We start from the raw sequence: 18,978 nt of genomic DNA, 5'->3' as shown, positions 1-18,978 counted from the left end.
CACAAAGGGTAATAAAGAACAAAGGCCATAACCTTGGCAGATCACAAGTGCTGGTGCCCCGTGGAGAACAGGAAACAGGCTGGAGAGGGTTTGGTTTAATCAGGATGTGAAGCCCTTTGTTTCTCATGCCATTAACCTTTGCACTTTTTATGGTGCAAAGCCTCTGGTGGCAAAAGCCTGTTATATTAATGTTTCATTTCAATTTTAAATTCCTTTATATACCTGAAGTTACTAAATGCAATTCAGTTTAACATAAAGCACCTGACTAAAGAGTCTGTCTCCAATCAAATCTGTATTTACACTGTTGTCCTCCCACCTCATCAAATAAAAACTCCAAGGAGAGAAGAGAACTTTCCTTTTCCTCTCTTTAACAACATCCTGAACTTTAAAATATTTAAGTGATCCTCCATTTCCTATATAATCACTGGCACTAAATGAATTTATCTTTATACATCCTGAACACAGATTCCTATACTCATATTAAAATAAAGATTTTTGTGGTCTCTCATTTCCATCCTGCCATTTTTCTCTTCCCATAATGAGTCTGAACAAAGGACAACAGAGTTTCTGCCTGTTTTCTCTTTATACACCTTTCCCTTCCTTGGGCTCCACATGCCTGACTACAGTTCCATAGCTCCTGCACATCCAGGTGCCTCTTCCTGTTTTCTTGTTAAATTCCTCTTTTCCCCATCCCTAGGAAAGCCCAAGGGGATCACACTTCTGGAATTAACTCTGGTCCTAGACCAAAAAAAGGAAAATGGAGGCTTAATTGAAATGCATCATTCCAAGAACAAATCCTCAAACTCTGTCTCACCCAGACAACTGTTCTTTTGCTATGTGACAGTAACGCGTGCTCCAAATTCTGCCTCCACTGCCTGGGCCATGCTCAGAGCCCTCCCTGCAGGGACACCCAGGGCTGGGGCCCCATTTCAGTTTTCCCATCTGGTGTCACCCATGCAGCTCTTTGAAAGCAGAGGACTGTTACTTTCAGAGAGACAAAATAAAAAAATCAATGTGCAAACCCTCCAAAACAGAGTTTTCCACTTGGCCCATGTTGCAGCAGTCCTCTTATTAGAAGGTAAAAACGAGCTGAGGCACAGACTTCTTATTTATCACAGCATGAAAAGGGTCCTGGTTTATTCCTCTTTACAGTTCAGCCATCCTGACTCCAGCCATTCACAGACTCTGCCTGCAGCAGCTCCTGCTGGAGGTTTCCCTCACAGCCTCTGACTGCTGCTTATTTCCTGCTGAGCTCTGACTGCAGGGATTGGTTTGCAGCCTTGAATGCAGATTTTACCCAGCTAAACTCTCACTGCAGGGATTGGTTTGCACACTCTGAGTGCAGGCTTTTACCCAGCTAGACTGTGGCTGCAGGTTCCAACAACAGGCTCTGACTGCAGCCCCCAACTGACCTCACAGCAGCGATTCTCTCTCCCCAAGATCCTTCTTCTTCGTAATTCCCTCTTCCTCAAGGCTCCTCCTCACCAGCTAAACCCCTCCCTTTTATCGCACTTATCTTTTATATATATATATATATGTATGTATGTATGTATAGCTGTTACTCAGCAGGGGGAGGCTGTATTGGGTAATTAACACTCCTGTTACTTATCAGGGGCAAGGTCACCTATATTCCCTTCTCCTACAGGCCCACAATAATTGGAAGGTGCCGCCCCATTCCAGGGCTGAAAGCCTCCCTTTGAGGCAAGCCAAGCAGCAGAAAGGTGGCACATTTTAAATTCAAACTCATTTTGTCACAGGGCACGGGCACATCCTGCACGAGAGTGTGTTTGCTCTCACTCAGGACAAACAAAATCCTCAGCCCCACTGAGGATCCCAGGGAAGGGAGAAGAAGAGCAGATTGCACACTGAATGCTCATGGGACTGAGGATTTGGGAACAACTTCCCAGTTTGTTTCTGAGTTGGCTCTGGATCTTTTCTACATAAAACACAACTGTACTGAAATCTGGCACTCAGGAGATGATGTTGGGAAGAATCTCCACAACTCCAGCTTATTTTTAATATAATACAAAAGACAGCTCAAAATGAGCTCAGCCCAGTACCTGCCGGGGAAAAAAAGGCACCACAAAACAAAGCCAGGAGCTGGCACCGTGTCAGCTCTGCCTGGGCTCTGCACAGCAAGGGAGCAGCACGAGCAGCTGCCAGCTCTCAGCAGAGAGCAACTGATGGAAAACTCCCAACTCCTCCTCATTACAGGCAGATTTTTGTCACCCAGCAAAGTTCCCAAACTGCAAATCAAGTGTCACCGTGGCAGACACAAAAACCCGGGGACAATAGCTGCTAAAATCTAAGTCTCATTTGTTCCTCCCACAGTTAAGATGCTCTTTGGCAAGTGGCTGGTGTTTACTACTGACTCCTATTTTCTGAAGCTGATGAGCAGCCCAAGGCAGGAATTGCAGTTTTAGAAGACTCGGGGAAGCAGGTGGAATATTTATAGCTTGTACCATAATTTCCAAGTGTCCCTGGCCCTTCTGATGTTAGCAGGGCTGCAGAGCAGGTCACAAAGGCTGGATGTCCTGTTTCCCTGGCATTCAGCCTCCTCTGGATATTCTCCTTTTTAACAGGAATCTTTTCTTCCATTTGCTCCTTAAGACTCAATGCCTAAAGAAGAGCTTGAGTGCCTCATGGTAAACGTGTTCTATTAAAACTTCTACCAAAACTCCCATCTGAAGGCAGAACAATTTAATGCCTTTCTTTGTTATTCTGTTTCATCTGAAAAAAAATCCTGCCTGTCACCTGGATGTCTCTGTCATGACCCTACACTCACCGATGCATTTGGGATGGGATATTTTTGGTACGAGTCCATCATTTGAAAAAGCTGACCTTTGGCTTGAGGTCCTGCTTCTGGGAAGGGTCTCTTTGGCTTTTCCACGCTGCAGGGCAACATTAAAACGGGGATGGCAGGAGAGCACCACTGCTCCCTGGGCTGCAGCCCCCGACTTCCCAATTCAGATGCAGCCACGCACAGTTTTTATCTAAGAACACCCCATACAAGACGACCACAATCCAGAAACAAGGTTTCACTGGTGTTGCTGCAGATGCTCCCAGGCCCTGCTGGTCTTAGCCTGGTGCTGATTTCTCCCAGCAGAGTGGCAGACAGGCTGGTGTGGGTGCTGAGTGTCCAGCCCAAGCAGCAGCAGTGCTGGGAAATGCCAGCAGTGAGTGTCTGCAGCCCAAACATCCCCTGCATTTCCCCAGCTCCAGTGAATCCACAGGCCAGAGGCAGCTGGGGAGTGATGAACAGCTGGGCAGACCGAGTGCCCTAAACCCTGGCAGCTGTCTGCTCACTGCATGTGGATCAGAAACTTTCATTAAGGGGGATTCTCCCAGGCAGGGTGGATTCCCCTCCCTCCCTCCCAACACTCAGTGTCCCAGCTGCTGCAGGGAGGAATTGTATTTCAATTCCTCTTGGCTCTTTATTTCCCAGTGAGCTGCAGGAGAGCTGTGCTGTAATTTTTTATGCTCTTGACATTCTCTGATAGGCTGCTATCAAGGCAGGCCATACATTTCTAAAGATACAGGGCTGGTTTGATCTCCTTCCAATGTTTATCATTAGGAAAGTGAGGTTAGGAAGAAACTTCCACAATTCTGACACATACCAAAAAATTAATCAAAACCAGAGCACACAACATTTACACCCAAAATCAAAACATAGGAAATATAAGACCCCAGAAAACTACGTTAAGGAAATGTCTGGATAAACATCTGCAAATGAGCATGGACAGGATGATGCTTTCACTTGAAACAGTTCAATCAGAATCAATGAAAACATTTCCATTGATTTCAGCGAGAAATTAATTAGAATTCCAGCAGCTTTGGACAGGAGGAGGCCTAACTGAGGCCAAGAGGTTGATGTTGTGTGCCGACCCATGTAGGATTATGTGTTACAAATATGAAATTAATATTATATGCATGCAAAATATAGATTATTATCATATATAATGATATAATCAGTATCAGGGTGCAGCTCAGAACATGAAACCTACCTCAGCAAACCTGTTTATTCTGTTCTGTTCCCTCCCTCACATTGGGCAGGAGAGTGTGGCTCTTTCATTTCCCAAATCTCAACCGTAAAAACAAATTGCAGGCTCTTGCTTCCAAAGCTCAGAAACACTCTGCTCTAAGAGCAGAAAGGTAAGAGCCCTGAAAGGTTAATAATTTATAGGAATGTTTCAGTGCACGAGCAGTGTCTATGCACATTGTACCTAAAGGAAGGAGACATCCAGGATCTTCTCACAGCACTGGGTTTTTGAGGGACAGGTCCAGACATTGCTGTCATGGAAATGTCAGCGATGTGCTGTAATAAAATTAATACAATGAAATTGTATTACAATAAATTACAATTGTAATAAATAGTACAATTGTGCTACAATAAAATTAAAATGTGAAGGCAGTTTTCTGTCCCAGGCCCGGCTGGACAGGGCTTGGAGCAGCCTGGGACAGTGGGAGGTGTCCCTGCCGTGGCAGGGGTGGCACTGGATGGGATTTAGGGTCCCTCCAACCCAAACCAGTCTGGGACTCTGTGAGTGAGTCCACTGCCTTTAATGCTCCACTGCATTAAACCCCAGCTCTTCTAAGGCTCTGCCTGAGCTGTGTGGGCACAGTGGAAGGACAGGAGCAGAGGGACAAAGCTCAGGGATTGGCAGTGCCACATTTTTGAGGAATTCCCTCACTGATTCCCAAAATAAATATGCTCTGTCTGAGAAACAGCTTGATTTCTAGTCATCTACCCTCATCACTTTCCTTTCTAGACCTTTTCACTGTGTTACTAATGAGAAAACCACATTTTACTTCATGCATTATAGATGTTTTAATGTTACCAAAATAAAACTTTCCACAAAAAAAACAAACAAAAACAAACCAAAACAAAAAACCCAAAAAACCTCAACAACAACAAAAAAACCCACCAACATTGCAAATGAGAAATACCGAATTATGAGTAAGTGTTCACAGAACACTGTGGGGAAAAATAGATCTGGAGTTGCTGGCAGCTCAGAGTAAAGCATCTGATGGCAGACTGTGTTAGGAGGAGATCTGTACACATGAAATAGGAAGCAATTATTCCATGTTTACTTTGTAGAGGGAGGGCATGATTTGGAGTGCTACATCTCGGGTTTGGCTGTGGCAGAACACATGCTCTGCTTGGAATCTTAACCAGAGGAGAGAGCCTGGGTTGTACAGGGAGAGCAGAGAACACCAAAACCAAGTTTTCCAAGCACTTCAGTCAATACAGTATTGATTGTTCTGCGTGGCAGTTTGAGATCCTAGAAGAAAATACAAGGTGGATTCCAGTCCAACCCCATCCCCTCCAAAACCAGAACTCCCACCTCTCTGCCCCACCTGTCTAACCATGAGCTAGGCAGGGATGCTTCAAGGTTCCAGGAAATCTGGGACACCCATCACACTGCTGCCGCCTGGGGCTGCTCCAGCAAATGGGTAAACCAGGACTCTCCTTGTCCACAGCTTTTAGGAGTGAGCTTAAATAAATCATCTATCAAGAGCAGTCTAGCTTTACCTTATCCTCCTCTGCACAGCAAGCTGAACTGAATGATCATTCATGGTCTCTACAGTCCTAATTTTTATAGAATCATGGAACCATCAGGGTTGGAAGAGCTCTCCAAGATCATCAACTCCAACCATTAAGCCAGCGCTTCCAGCTCCAGATATAGTCCAACCTAGATGAACCAAAATGATGGTTTTGGAATCCCTAGCAGAAATTTGTCATCGATGAAAAGGAAGATAAATGCAAACCAAACAGGAAAACGAATGAAGGTTATATTACATTAATCCTGAAGAAGTAGAGAAAAGGCCATTCAAAGCAGAACTTGATGTAGCAGCACCATGGGGATCAGAGAGTGCTGACACATCCTTTGCCTTTAACATCCTGAAAAGGATGGAAGGACACAGGTCCTTCCTCCCCTGTAATGAAAAGCTTTCACATAAATAGAGCCCTCATGCAATGAACACCACCTGGCTGATCTGCAGTGCCTGTCCCCAGGTCTGAAAGCATTCAGCAGAGTACACAGAGTCTCTCTGAGGGTGCTGGCACTCTGTGGGCTGGGTGTTGGCACTCCAGATGCATCTGCACAGTCTGAGCTTTCTCCAACCTTAAAAAGGATTCAGTGCACTTATTAGCAGAATAATTCTAAAGTTCAAGGAACAACAAATACCGATTCATCCTACCAGCTCTCTAAATACCTTGTAATTAAGATTATTTGTTCCTTGCATGCTTACAGAGCAGCTCTGAGCAGTGATCAGGAAGAGGCAGGGGATATTTCCCCTGTAATGTTCAGGGGTGATTAACACAGCACCAGGTTTTACTGGCACAGGGCACAGCACAGCAATAATGAGCATTGCTGACAGTGGCACGCAGGGAAATGTCCTCAGTGCAAACCACCCACCAGAAAGCCAAAGCAAGTTCTCCACAAGGGCTTGTACACTTGCCAGCAGAGCAAAAAATAAACACCTCCAAAGTTAAACTGGAGTTCAACATCCTGCAGGTGATTGCGTTTTCAAAGCAGTCACTTGTGTCCTGTCTTGCTAAGCCCAGCTGGATGGAGGCACCAAAGGAGATCTTCCTCTGGATCACACAGGGCTGCACCTCCTGGGCAAAACTTCTCTGCAGACATTCAGACCCTGCCTGTGAATAAAGCTGGGTGACACCAGCCCTTCCCTCTTTCCAAGGAGGATCCCAGCTGCCTTCACCCCAAAAGGGGAGCAGGATGGGCTCATCAGCTTCCTCTGTATGGCTGCCAGAGCCTGGGCAGCAATTCCTACATCCACAGGAATTCAGCTCTTTGGTTGCTGGGATGGCATGTTGCACCTCCCCACTTTGCCAAATTCAATATACAGTTATGCCTTCCAGACCACGGGGCATGGCCTACGCCCCTGCAGCCTGAGACTGACCTCTAGGAGTATTCCTGGAAACGGGATATTTAACTGTTTTGTGTCTCAAGGTCACAGCATTTAGCTCGGAGCACTTTTCATCAACTGCTCCAGAAGTCCATGTATTTTTAAAAATTTATTTTCCCTTCATATTATCATTTCTATGCAGTGCTCTAAAACTTATTTTGTGAGATTGCAACCTGGAGGTTTTATCACTGACTTACAATGAGCCAGACTTTTACCCTTCGTTTAAGGTTACTTTATCTGTGCATGTGTATTTACAACACCCATGTGGGAAGCAAATATTTTCTCTCAGGGTCCTTTTCAGCAGCTGTCCCCAGTGCTGGAATTATTTCCAAGGTTAGCAGAGATAACAACTCACAATCTAACAATAACAGCCCAGGCTAGGACTGCTGGCGGTGTCTGCAGGGCAAAGTCAGGCTCTGGAGCTCAGCTTCGCTCATGTGTTTGCAGCATGTCCCCTGCTGCCTGCAGCCTGCTCTGTGTGACACAGATTTATATGTAAGGATGATAAGAGCTCTGCTGGGTCACACAGTGTCTGCACAATCACACCCACATTTCTGCTGGGGGTTTGTCAGCAAGAACTGCAGGAGTTCCAAGGATTGGGGTTTTGTGGCGCACACAGTGGGTCAGAACCAGGGGTCCCGCACAGACCCGGGTACCTGAGCTCCATCCAAGTGAGGAATTCCCATGGCTCAGCACAGGATCCCCTCAGCATCACACCCATGAGAGCAGCACAGGTGACACTGCTGTCCCTGACACGAGGGGACAGCAGCTCTCCCTTTCCTTCTGGCAGGCCCCAGTAACCAACCCTGAATAATGCAGATACGGCTGCCCTGTTCTGGTAAGAATCCTGCATTCCCACTCAGATTAACCTCCACAGGAATTTTACCAAAGGACAGCTAATGTGGGGTTCTTATCTGGAAGGAAACACTGTGGTTCTCAGCAGTGAAATCAGAGCCCAGCTTCCTCCTCCTCCTCCTCGCCACTGTCACCCTGGTTCTGTTGGGAGAACTGTGCACTCAGCATGTGACACAGGCTGCACATGCACCCATCCCAAACACTAAACCCTAAACTGCAGTAAAGAGTTTACCTGTATCTCCTTCTTAAACCAAATTGGGGAAAACACGCCAATTACATCCTCATTAAATTTGTTACTAACATTAACCCCAGTCCACCACACGCTGGGGATCCCTTTAAACTCCTTCTCTTCCCTCTGGGCAAACACTTCATTCTGCAGACAAGGCTGCTGAAATCTGTACCTTGTTACCATGCCAGGACTTATCTGTGTTTTTTTGGTTTTTTCACCGCTCTAGTGTTGTCCTCTCATCCAAATGGGGGAAAAAAAGTGCACAGACAAAGCACAAACTCCCTGCCCTCGTCCTCCGTGGCTGACTGCAGCAGTGAAATGATGTTAGGTCACAGTTATGTAAGTGCTGCTTGTCGTGGCAGTGATCTCCATCTGGAAGGCACCTCCTGCTGCCCCTGTCCCTGGGCACGGACACTCCCAGGGCTGAGCACAGGGCTGTGAACAGAACCTGCACCTGCCAGGGACAGGCACTGCAGCTCTCCCTCCTGGATTGCATCCTGCAGGAGCAGCCCCTAACAGGGAGCTCTCCCACTGCCCAGGGCATGGAATCCCCTCTGCTTTGGGCTGGGAGGGGTCCTGGGGCTCATCTCCTTCCATCCCACCTCCCCTGGCCAGGAATTCCCTGTGCAGGTCAATGCCAGCCTCAGAAGCCTGCCCACCACCCCATAACCAAGCACTGCTTTTCCCTGCTTAAATAATTTCTTTTCACTGCTTAAATCATAAAAACTACCAGTTCAATAAATTATTTTACTGGCAACAGGAGAAATACTCTGTTTCAAGTGATGAGTTCAGTACTAGCTATGCGCTAAGCTTTGTGTAGCTCTGCTCCTCTCATTATTTAACTATATTGCTTTATTCTTGTCTAATTGTAATTGCCTACATTTTTAAAAAAAATAATAATAATAAAATTTTGTCCTGGTTTTTTCCCTGTAGTCCACCAGATAGCAATTTTCTGCTGGATTAAACATCTCAATATCCTTCAGGAATATGTACACATCAACTAATTATTAGAAAAAAAATATTTGTTGTTTGGGCTTTAAACATAGCAGGAGGCTTTTGAATTACAGACTAGAATTTGAGGCAATTAAATAATTTTTAATGGATCTCCTTTTCTCCTTCTCTTCCCAAAGCCCTGATCCAGTACATATCAGCAGCATGCTGAAAAGCTTCTGCATCTGAGCAGAAAAACTTAAAATGGAACTAATTAACTAGGCATAATTTTAGATATTTATTTAAGTTCTTGGATGAATCAGGCACAACATTTTTGGTTTCTAAATCTAAATAAATGGGGGAGAAGCCAGCAGAAAATAAACACACGCACCAGTTTATCCCAGCTAACAAGTTCTGATGCTTAAATGGCTCAATACTTAAATATCATTGTGAAAAGCTGCCAAACATCAGATTTAGAGACGTATTTTCACTTGAACTGCATAATGCTGCTGCTGCAGTGCACCCAGTGGAATCAGACTCCCACTTCCATGGGTAATGAGCTAAACTGTATGAACAGAGCGCATTTGGACATGTAATACAAATAAGAACAGATAAAACACCAACTTCCACATGCAACTCCCCAAGTTCAGCTTCAGCAGCAGCAGCAGCAGCACTGGGGCTCTGGCACTGCCCTGCTGGCTGAGCTGCAGTGAATAAAACTCAATAAATCTCCCTTGGTCTGCCAGGGCCTCAGCAGGGCTGGGCAGGGGACAGAACCCAGCAGGTCCCTTCTCTTCCTGGGCCATGCACTGCTCTCCTCCAGCACAACCAACACAGCTTTAGGAAAGGGAATTGTGCCTGACTCCTGGAAGTGTACTCAAATGTTCAGATGGGCTAGAAAAGCAGAATTATTATTATTATTATAGTTATTGATGTTCTTGTTATTAATGTTATTATTATTGTTGTTGATGTTGTTGTTATTATTATTGTTAATAATGTCATTATTGTGATCGTTATTATTGTTGTTATTGTCAGTAGTATTTAAAAGTTTGACAGCGGTTTCTTGCCCACTGACTGGTAAGAAGTTTCCTCAATGCCTGTCGCCTTTCAGCATTGCCAGTGGATTATTTTCCAGGGAGCTGCTCTGAGCTGTGCCCCAGTGCATCCCTGTGGGACTCCCACCCCTGCCAGCATTTTCCATCTGCCCTCCCTGTCCTCAGTGTCACAGAGGCAGCACTGAACCTGCTCAAACACCGGCTCTGTCTCCAGCCCTGCCTCTGCTCTGGCAGGGGCCTTGGACAAATCATCTCCCTGTGGGCTGCAACCTTCCCGGGGATGAGATAAGGATAATAATTCTGATTTATATCACACGTGGATTCTCAACAACAGAGTTCAAAATACTTCACTGTTCTCTATCAAGCACTGAAATAGTGCTGTGGGCTCCAAAACAACCTCTCCTTCCCTCCTTTCCCCTCCACACAAAAATCCAAACAAGTAGGTCCTCAGCTGGGAAGTTTTACAGGTTCCGGTATTTCATAAAATGTAACTCACAGAATATGAAAATGTTCATATTTACTTTATGGGGAGAGCAAACAATGGTATAAAACAGTTGGGAGATGACGGTCTGTAAAGTAAAAACAGAGTGAAAAAGGAGGGAGAAAGAATCAGTTCCAGGAGGGATCATGAGTTAAATCTAATTGTTCTTCTTGAGGATACATTTCTGCAAAATTCATCAAATGCTCTAGTGCAAGATAAACTCTGTTACAAGCTTGGTAAGCCAAGTGGAAGGATATCAGGAGCAAACAAAACCTGCTTTAATGCCTAAGACAAGGCTCTGAGCTCTCTTTGGACACTTGTGAAATGAATTCTCCTGGTTTCATGTTTAAATTTCCATTAAATTAAAAATTAGAAGCTATTTATGAACTCTGAATAAATGCTTCTGCATTTTTTACCAGTGACCAGGACCCAAAGCACATGCAAATGCCACAGCTGCAGGCAACGAAGGCACCACCACACCAACAGCCAGCTTGTCTTCTTGCACATGGAAATCCACATAATGACACTGAGCCACCAAATGCACCCAGAGGCTTACACAGGCACAGTAATCAAGGTGTGCTGATTAAAAAACAAAACAAAAAAAAAAAAAGAAAAAAAAACCAACCAAAAAAAAAACCCATCCACAAAAAACCCAAAAAATCCACCCAAAAAACCTCACAAAAAACAACAACAAAAACAACAACAACCCAAAAAAACGCCCAAAAAAACCCAAATGAAAACAAACAAAACCAAAAACCATTAAAACCCCCCCCAAAAACCAAAACACCAAACCAAAACCAGACTAAAACTTTATTCAGGAGAATTTGTATAGAGCAGTTGTAGAGTTGCAGGCTCTGAGGGAGGACACTCTCCTCCTCCTGGAGCCACAAGTCTAAAGCTGCTCCAGGGCTGCAGCTTCCCATAAATCCATCCCTGAAAAGCAGGAACAGCTTTCTGCATGGGCCTTGTTAGCTTGGGAGTGTAACACTGCAGTTCCTGCTGCTCAAGTTTTCAATTAACACGTGGAATGGTGGAATCTCAGAATGGTTTGGGCTGGAAGAGACCTCAAAGCTGATCCTATTCCCTGGGCAGGGACACCTTCCCCCAGCCCAGGCTGTTCCAAGCCCTGTCCTGGCTGTGGACAGCAGCAGTGACTGAGCAAAAAAAAACAAAAAAAAGAGCTTATCTGAGAGTGCAGACACCAAACCAATAGAAAATCTGTTCAGTCGGGAGCCTGAACAACAGGCTAATCAAAGTGATAAACAAGTTCAGATAAACAGATCATTTAGTCACTCACAAGGGGTACAGGTACACCAAAATATCTGTGGCTCTGAAGCGCTCAAAGAACAGTGACTTAGCAATTACCTGTTCTCACAGAAAACATTCCTGAAGCTCACTGGCACTGAAAGTATTTTAAGTTAGTAGTCTTTACTGCTTGAATTCAGCTGCATAACGTCCTGGGGTTTTGAGCAGCTGCAGGTGCTGGGGAAAATATTCACTTTAAATATTTTATTTATCTGGAATGAAACAACCTAAAAAATTAATAACAGACTTAGCAGAGCCCTATCTGTTCAGGCAGATGGAATGAGAGACATTTATAATGATAAGAGAACTCCTGAAGCACAATTGAACACACAGTACTTGAGAGCTGGAGTCTGAGAACTTTATGGTCAGATTCCAGAGGCAAAACAAAGTGGCTCACACAAAGATTCACCATTGAACCTGAAAGATGATGCAGAATTTAAGACAACTTCCAATTTTTCAGTTAAATTACTCACAGGAAACCTTGCTCTCCCTCCTTGCTGTCTTCTCCCAGAGCTTTATTCCACGCATCCAGGCTCTCATAAAACTGGGAAATGAAGACATCATTTCCTTTGCCACTCTCACTGTGTTATGCAAACCTACTGATGTAGTGGAAGTTGTCTTCTCTGTATCTCATTTTCATGCATTGCCCAGCACCTTCAGTGCTGTGCTTCTGGGGCTTCTCCTCAGAAACTGTGAATTTGTTTCACTTTCAGAGATTTTTGCCTTCTTATGTACTTTTACCTAAACGAGAATTCTTTAGGAACTCGCTTTAGGAGACTCTTTCTTTCCTCTCTCATCAAAGGTTAGCTCCAACTATTTCTAAATTTTGGCTTGTTAGTCTTAACTGGAACTGTTCCAATCCTCCACAAGCCTGAAGTCTTCATCCGGTGAGCCTGAGAGGCAAAGAGCTTTGCTTTCTCTTGCAGAATTTAATTTGGAAAAATGTGAGCTGTACAAGTAGATATTCACGTTTTATAGAATCATAGAACGAGAAAAGAGTTTGGGTAGGAAAAGACCTTTAAAGGTCATCTAATCCAAATCCCTGCCATATAGCACATAATATATAATAATATCATCTAATGGCTTGCATCATCTAATGCCTTGCAAAATCACACGAAGAAACATTTTTTGTGAGTGCTCCACCAATCCCCGAATCTCAAAGTTGACATTAATAACTTAAAAAGCGGCAGGACTGAAAGTTCAGTGGGAACACAGCAGGTGACTCGTGGAGTCAAGGCCCTTCCTGTGGGGTTCCCAATTACCTGGAACAGGGGCTGAGGCTGGATCACCACAAAGCCCATCCCAGTGAAACACCATTGCCTAATTCCCAGCTCACAGGGTTCCCAGGATGTTTCAGTCGACATTAATAGCTTGCTTTCTGCTGCTGACTGCCCTTTCTAAAACCATGACTGCCTCAAGACCTGGTTTTACTGCTGACATTGTTTCATCAGAAGAAAGGCTTCACCTTGAAGATTATTTGGCAAGATGAATGGGAAAATAAATATTTAAGGCCCTATTCAACAGTGGGTTCTATATATAAAGTGGTTTATTTTGTTGCTGAAACCAAAGAGATTTTATTCACGATAGCAATCACTAATCATAACAGCAGGATGCTATTTGAAGATAAGCCCACATGCAAGAGCCAGAATGAGCTGTGACACATTTACAATAGCATTCACAAAAGGCTTTCTGCTCTGTAATTCTGCCTGCTTTGTTGTGGAGCACATTCAATGACTTTTAAAATGACATTTGACAGATTTCATGAAAATATGTGTTCATCCCAGTACCCAGTCCAGCTCTATCAAAATAGCTGCACCTACACCTCCTGGGCAAATCAACCAAAGCACAGGGAAGGCTTCCTTTGGCAAAACGTTAAACTCCTTTATTGGGCTCTGAATGACAAGGTGTAGTTGAATAAAGTTGCAGAGATATTTGCATAAGTCTGAAGGACGTGAAGCCGTCACTGTTGGGCTGTAAGAGTGTTATTAACTAAATGAAATGCTATTTGCCAGAAAGCCCTGGATTCCCAGGCTGGGCACCAGGTGCTCCTGTATCATTCGATCAGCTCACCTGCTCAGGCAGAGGGAAGAGTGCTGCTGGCAGGTGCCTGAGGAGCAATGCCCAGAGGATGCGTATTTGTGCACACAAAGATGCTGAGTGCAGGCAGGAGGTCAGGCACAGGTGTCACAAATTCCTGCATGCTCTGGAAGGAAAACAGCTCACTCTGAGGGTTCCTGAAATAACAGACTGGGGCAGGCACTGATCTCTGCTCTCTGAGGAGGGACAGGACCTGAGGGAGCAGCTGGAGCTGTGCCAGGGAGGGTCAGGCTGGATATCGGGGGAAGGTTCTTCCCCAGAGGGTGCTGGGCACTGCCCAGGCTCCCCAGGGAATGGTCCTGAGGCTGCCAGAGCTCCAGGAGCTCCCGGGGATGCCCAGGGTGGGATTGTTGGGGTGGCTGTGCAGGGCCAGGGCTTGGGCTTGAGGATCCGTGGGGGTCCCTTCCTGCTCAGGATATTCTGGGATTCTGGGAATGTAATTTTTATCTGAAGTTCACCGATATCAAATATTCCACAGTTAAACACAATACTGCGGCTTAGGGTAATTTCCAAATGCACAAACACGCTGCCTGTCCTTGCCCTCCTCCATTTAGGAGGGAAACTTCACTGTCCAGTGCTTTCTACTTCTGTGATTCACTGCTGGCACAGGATTCCCCTTGGGAAACACCACTTTGAAAACACCTGATGTATTTCCACCCTATTTTTCGTGCGTTTCATGGAACAGTAGTTTCTCTGATGTCAATCCTACTGCTTGGTAAGCGACTGCATTGAAGGTGTATTTACATTTGCACCCAGCTCTCCCAGCCCTGCAGGCTGGGTCATCACCTGCCTCAAGGACACAAAGCACTTCAGACCCTTTCCTAAACAGCAACTGAAAGAGTCAGGGTCAAAGGAGAGAATATTATGAAGCAGAGGGAGGGATTTATGCCATCACTGCTGAGGATATGAAGCTGTGATTCGCTAAGTCAGATCCTGGAGCGAGCACTAACAGGGTTCTGTGACCTTGCAACTCAGCACTGCTTTTACACTTAAAATTCTGGCATTTTGCACTGTCACTGTAACCCTAAATCTCAAAATCTGACAGAAGAGTGATCTGTACCTGTCTGCTTTTAGAAGCACATCCAGTGAAGCTGGAACAAAAATGAAATTGCTGGATTGCGTTTTATGCCTAAACTACATCCTGCTCTCCCAGCACCCCCACGATAGCTCTGAGCAAACTGTTAATAATTTAATGAAATAATTTGAGAGTGGTGCCAACTACTACCTACTTCTTCAATTATCTCAACCCATCGATCTCTTCCTGCTGAAGGAGGTGGAATCTCATACCAGAGACACACACAGACACAAAAAAAATCTCACAAAGGTCACATTTTTTGTAGTAGGGGAGGAATGTGGAAACGACAGCAATGGTGATGGTAATCTATTTAACACAGATTCACAGTGTGCCACTGATGCCTTATGAAAGCAGCACACCCAGAACCGAGGAGTCAAGGCACCGAAACACCCCAGTAACACCAACAAAACCCCCACAAACCACTCCAGCTGACCTTTAAACATCTCCAGTAGACCAACATTTCTCCAACACTATCAAAATAATCCTTCAGTCCAGCTGCTTATTTGGAGTTCACTTCTGGCATTGCAAGGAGGATGTTTGGCCTTCAATGTTTGCATACTTGCTGGAAATACTTCTTTGTTTGGCAATTTTATTAATTTTCCTCCCATGCAAGAACCAGCTGGCAGAGAAAATTCACCCCCTGGGGTCAGATGCTCAGGACAACAAAGTTCTTTTTTCTTCACAAGAGACCCTTAATTGTGCTAAAATCAAAGGCTGTTTATTTCTATTGGCCAGTCTTAACCCAGCATGAAATGAAATATTAATCTAGCAAATGAACAAACCCCAAAATACCCACCAGATATTCAGGTCCAAAGATGACCAGGGAGGCATGAGGAAAGAAAGTTTGAAAAGATAAACATGCATAGGAGCAGTGGCAAAGTACTGAGGCCAAATCAGCTTTATTGGCTGGTAAGGGCTGGATCACAACACTAAAACTCCAGGATTCTGAATATTCTTCTAAGGAGAGGTTTGACCCAGCTTCCACTAAAGACAGGCTAATTGACTTTTACAGAAAATGATAACTGAAGGCAGCCTTTTCCTTTATTTCTACCAAAAACCCCAAACCAAACCAAACCAATAAAAAAGCCCTTTTAGTGAGTTAATATTTCAAATAAGCTCAGCCTGTTTGATGGCCTGGTGTCTTCTTAGCAACATTTTAGGAGACATAGTTTCTTTGTTATCTTCATACATTTTGAAAAATAACTCTTTTGGTGACTCTTCTATTTGTGATTCACTCATAATAACACAAGTGACTCATGCTGTCAAATTACAAGCTATTACTTTGGAAAATTATTTTTTCCTCTTCTTTTTGGATCAAATATGACAATTTTCACTATTTTGTTACTAAGGGCAGCTTCCTACTACTTAAGAGCACTACTCAGAACTTTATTTCCTGAGTAAAGCATATGCCACGAAAGACAAAAGCATCTCCCACCTCTTGTCTCTCTCACAGATGAATACATGTGAAATAGAGCAATTATTTAAAACTAGTTCCAGAACTTCCGAGCTTGTGGATGAGTAAACTGAATTTCAGTCACCAGATTTTATCTAGACAACACTGCTTTTGTTTGATTTGAAGATGGTCACTGAAAACCATCGGTATATGCTGGCCTAAAATGATTTATTAGGGCTCGAGTTCTCCACTGCAGGGATTTCTGGTCTGACCCTCCAGTGAGGTTTTGTGGTGCTTTCCCATCCTAAGGGTGAGAGGATGTCCTCAGGTGGGGATTGGCTTGCATGGAAATTAAATTTAAAAATGAACAAAAGCTACAAAAGAGACCCTGCCATACCCATATAAGCACAACAGCTTGAAATAAATTTATTTTTGCTAAATGCAAAAGTAAGAGATGAAGCTTTGAACTGAGCAGAATGGGAACAGCACTTTAAAACACAAGGCAAGTGAGAAGTGAGGAGGGAAAAAAATGAATGACTGGGTGAATTACAAACACGTACACAACGTCTGCTCCCTGGAAAACAGCAACTGCAGCTCCCAATCTGTTTGGGGATTATGGAACAGCACTGAGAGGGAGGCAGCACACACAGCAGAGCAACAGCAGGCTGTGCTGAGGGGTGAGGAGGGCAGAAAATGCAGGAAATAAAGAGTTTATTAACAGACAAAGGTCTGGAGCAGCCTACCTGCAGAGGTGAACACAGCACCTGGGATAAGAACAGGTCTGGTGCATCTACAGCTCAATGCAATGATGATAAATGTGAATCAAAGAGAAAAATGAGTTTCCCACTCTTAATTTTGCAAGCTTCGAGAGAAGGTCCGGGGAAACTGAGTGCCTAATTTGCACAGAGAAGTTGTCTCACTGAAGTTAAGAGACGAGTAGTGAACCCAGCTTCACTCAAACTGAAAATAAAGCAGAGGTTTTGGAATTTTGCCCATAAAACAAATAAAAATTGGAATATTTATTGTCACCCAAAGATCTTATGTCAGATAGTCATCACTTGCTAAATGCCTTTTTTTCCAGCTTAGGAACTGGGGGCTGTGTTGTGGAGAAGACAGGCTGGAGTTCAGAGCCAGCTATAACCTTAAACTGGAAACTGATACAAGGAACAAACAGCTGCAAAGGAATGGTTTTCATCAAACCACTACAATACTACACAGACTAACACAGAACCATGAAGCTAAATTCACAAACAACACCTCTAGCTGCCTTACCAGAAATAAAAAAATATTTGAAAAAAGAGGAATTCACTGGAGACAACGTACCTTGCCTGTTAAGCAAACACTCTCTGTATCTCCAGAGATCCTCCAAGGGCAGCTCCCACACCAGGAGGATTTGCTGCAACGCCAGGACACAGTCAGACACAGCCCAACACAGGTGCTGGCAATGCACCACAGCTGGGTCTCTAACTGGGGAAACTCCCCAAGCTTCCTGGGGAGCCCTGAACTAAGAAATCCTCAGAGGATGCTGAGTGAGTGACATGTCCTCATGAATGCCAAAATCAACAACCAAACAGGGAAGATAAGAATACCTTTATCTGCAAGGTAAATGCAGGGGGTTAGCCAAGAGGCTGGATTGACACCTGTAAAACTTTAATCGTCCACGGAGTACAAAAGAGAGTTGACACGCTGCCAGGAAAACCTTCCCCTGAACCACCACACCACAATCCTGACTGCTCAGCAGAAAGAGCCCTTTGCTGAAAAGGTACGGGCAATGTTTCATTCATCATCTGCCCTGCTTTTTAAAGGGGGTAGGTGGAGAAAGAAAGACTAGGCTGTGTTTGGGATGTTGTATTAGGGAGCAGATTGGCTTGCAGACCAGTAATATTAACCCAGCCTTGCTAATGATAGCTGTGAGGACAGCCCAGGGCACTGGCTCAGTGATTTCACCACTCACTGCTTGGGTTTGCTTGTTTGAGTTTTTAAAACAAAAACCTCTCCTCCCTGTACCAGCACGACGTGATGAAGCCACACCAAATCTCCTGCTGGATGGGAAGGCCTCCTATTTATTCCCCCTTGGGCACTGCTTTGTTACCTGAGAAACTCAGACATTTCCAGGCACATCAGACCTGGACCTTGGAGCAGACACGTGGAACAGACACATTCCCGGCAGCCCCTCTCCCTCCCAGGGGAGCAAACAGGCGGAAACAAGCAGTGAGTGAACCGGGGGAAAATTCAGCATTTAATACAAATCCCCAAATCTCACTTGATTCAATTTATAAAAAACTTTACATTGGCAGCAACCTGCTCAGAAAAATTTATATCCCCGAACCCCCCCCCCCCCCCAGCCTGAGGAATAACCCCACAGGTCAGATGAGCTCCTCAAGGCAAAAGTCTGGATGTTGCCTGCTGGAGGTTGGCTCCTGAGTCGTACCAGCTCCCTACTTCATACTTTCTCTTTTTTCCTTGCCAGGAGACTGCAACTACTTGCCTAAAGAAATGAAATAAACAGTGAGCATTTGCCAAAGTACTCCCACCACTTGGAGCAGTTTGTTTTTCAGAACATTCACTGCCAGACTTCTGAGTGGGGAAGAGAAGCAACAGGAGAGCAAATCCTCTCCTTTAATCATT

The sequence above is a fragment of the Chamaea fasciata genome, unplaced genomic scaffold (assembly GCF_029207755.1).
Source record: "Chamaea fasciata isolate MVZ Bird 193981 ecotype frontalis unplaced genomic scaffold, bChaFas1.0.hap1 SCAF_13, whole genome shotgun sequence".
Classification (NCBI taxonomy): Eukaryota; Metazoa; Chordata; class Aves; order Passeriformes; family Sylviidae; genus Chamaea; species Chamaea fasciata.
This window is presented reverse-complemented; position numbering follows the sequence as displayed.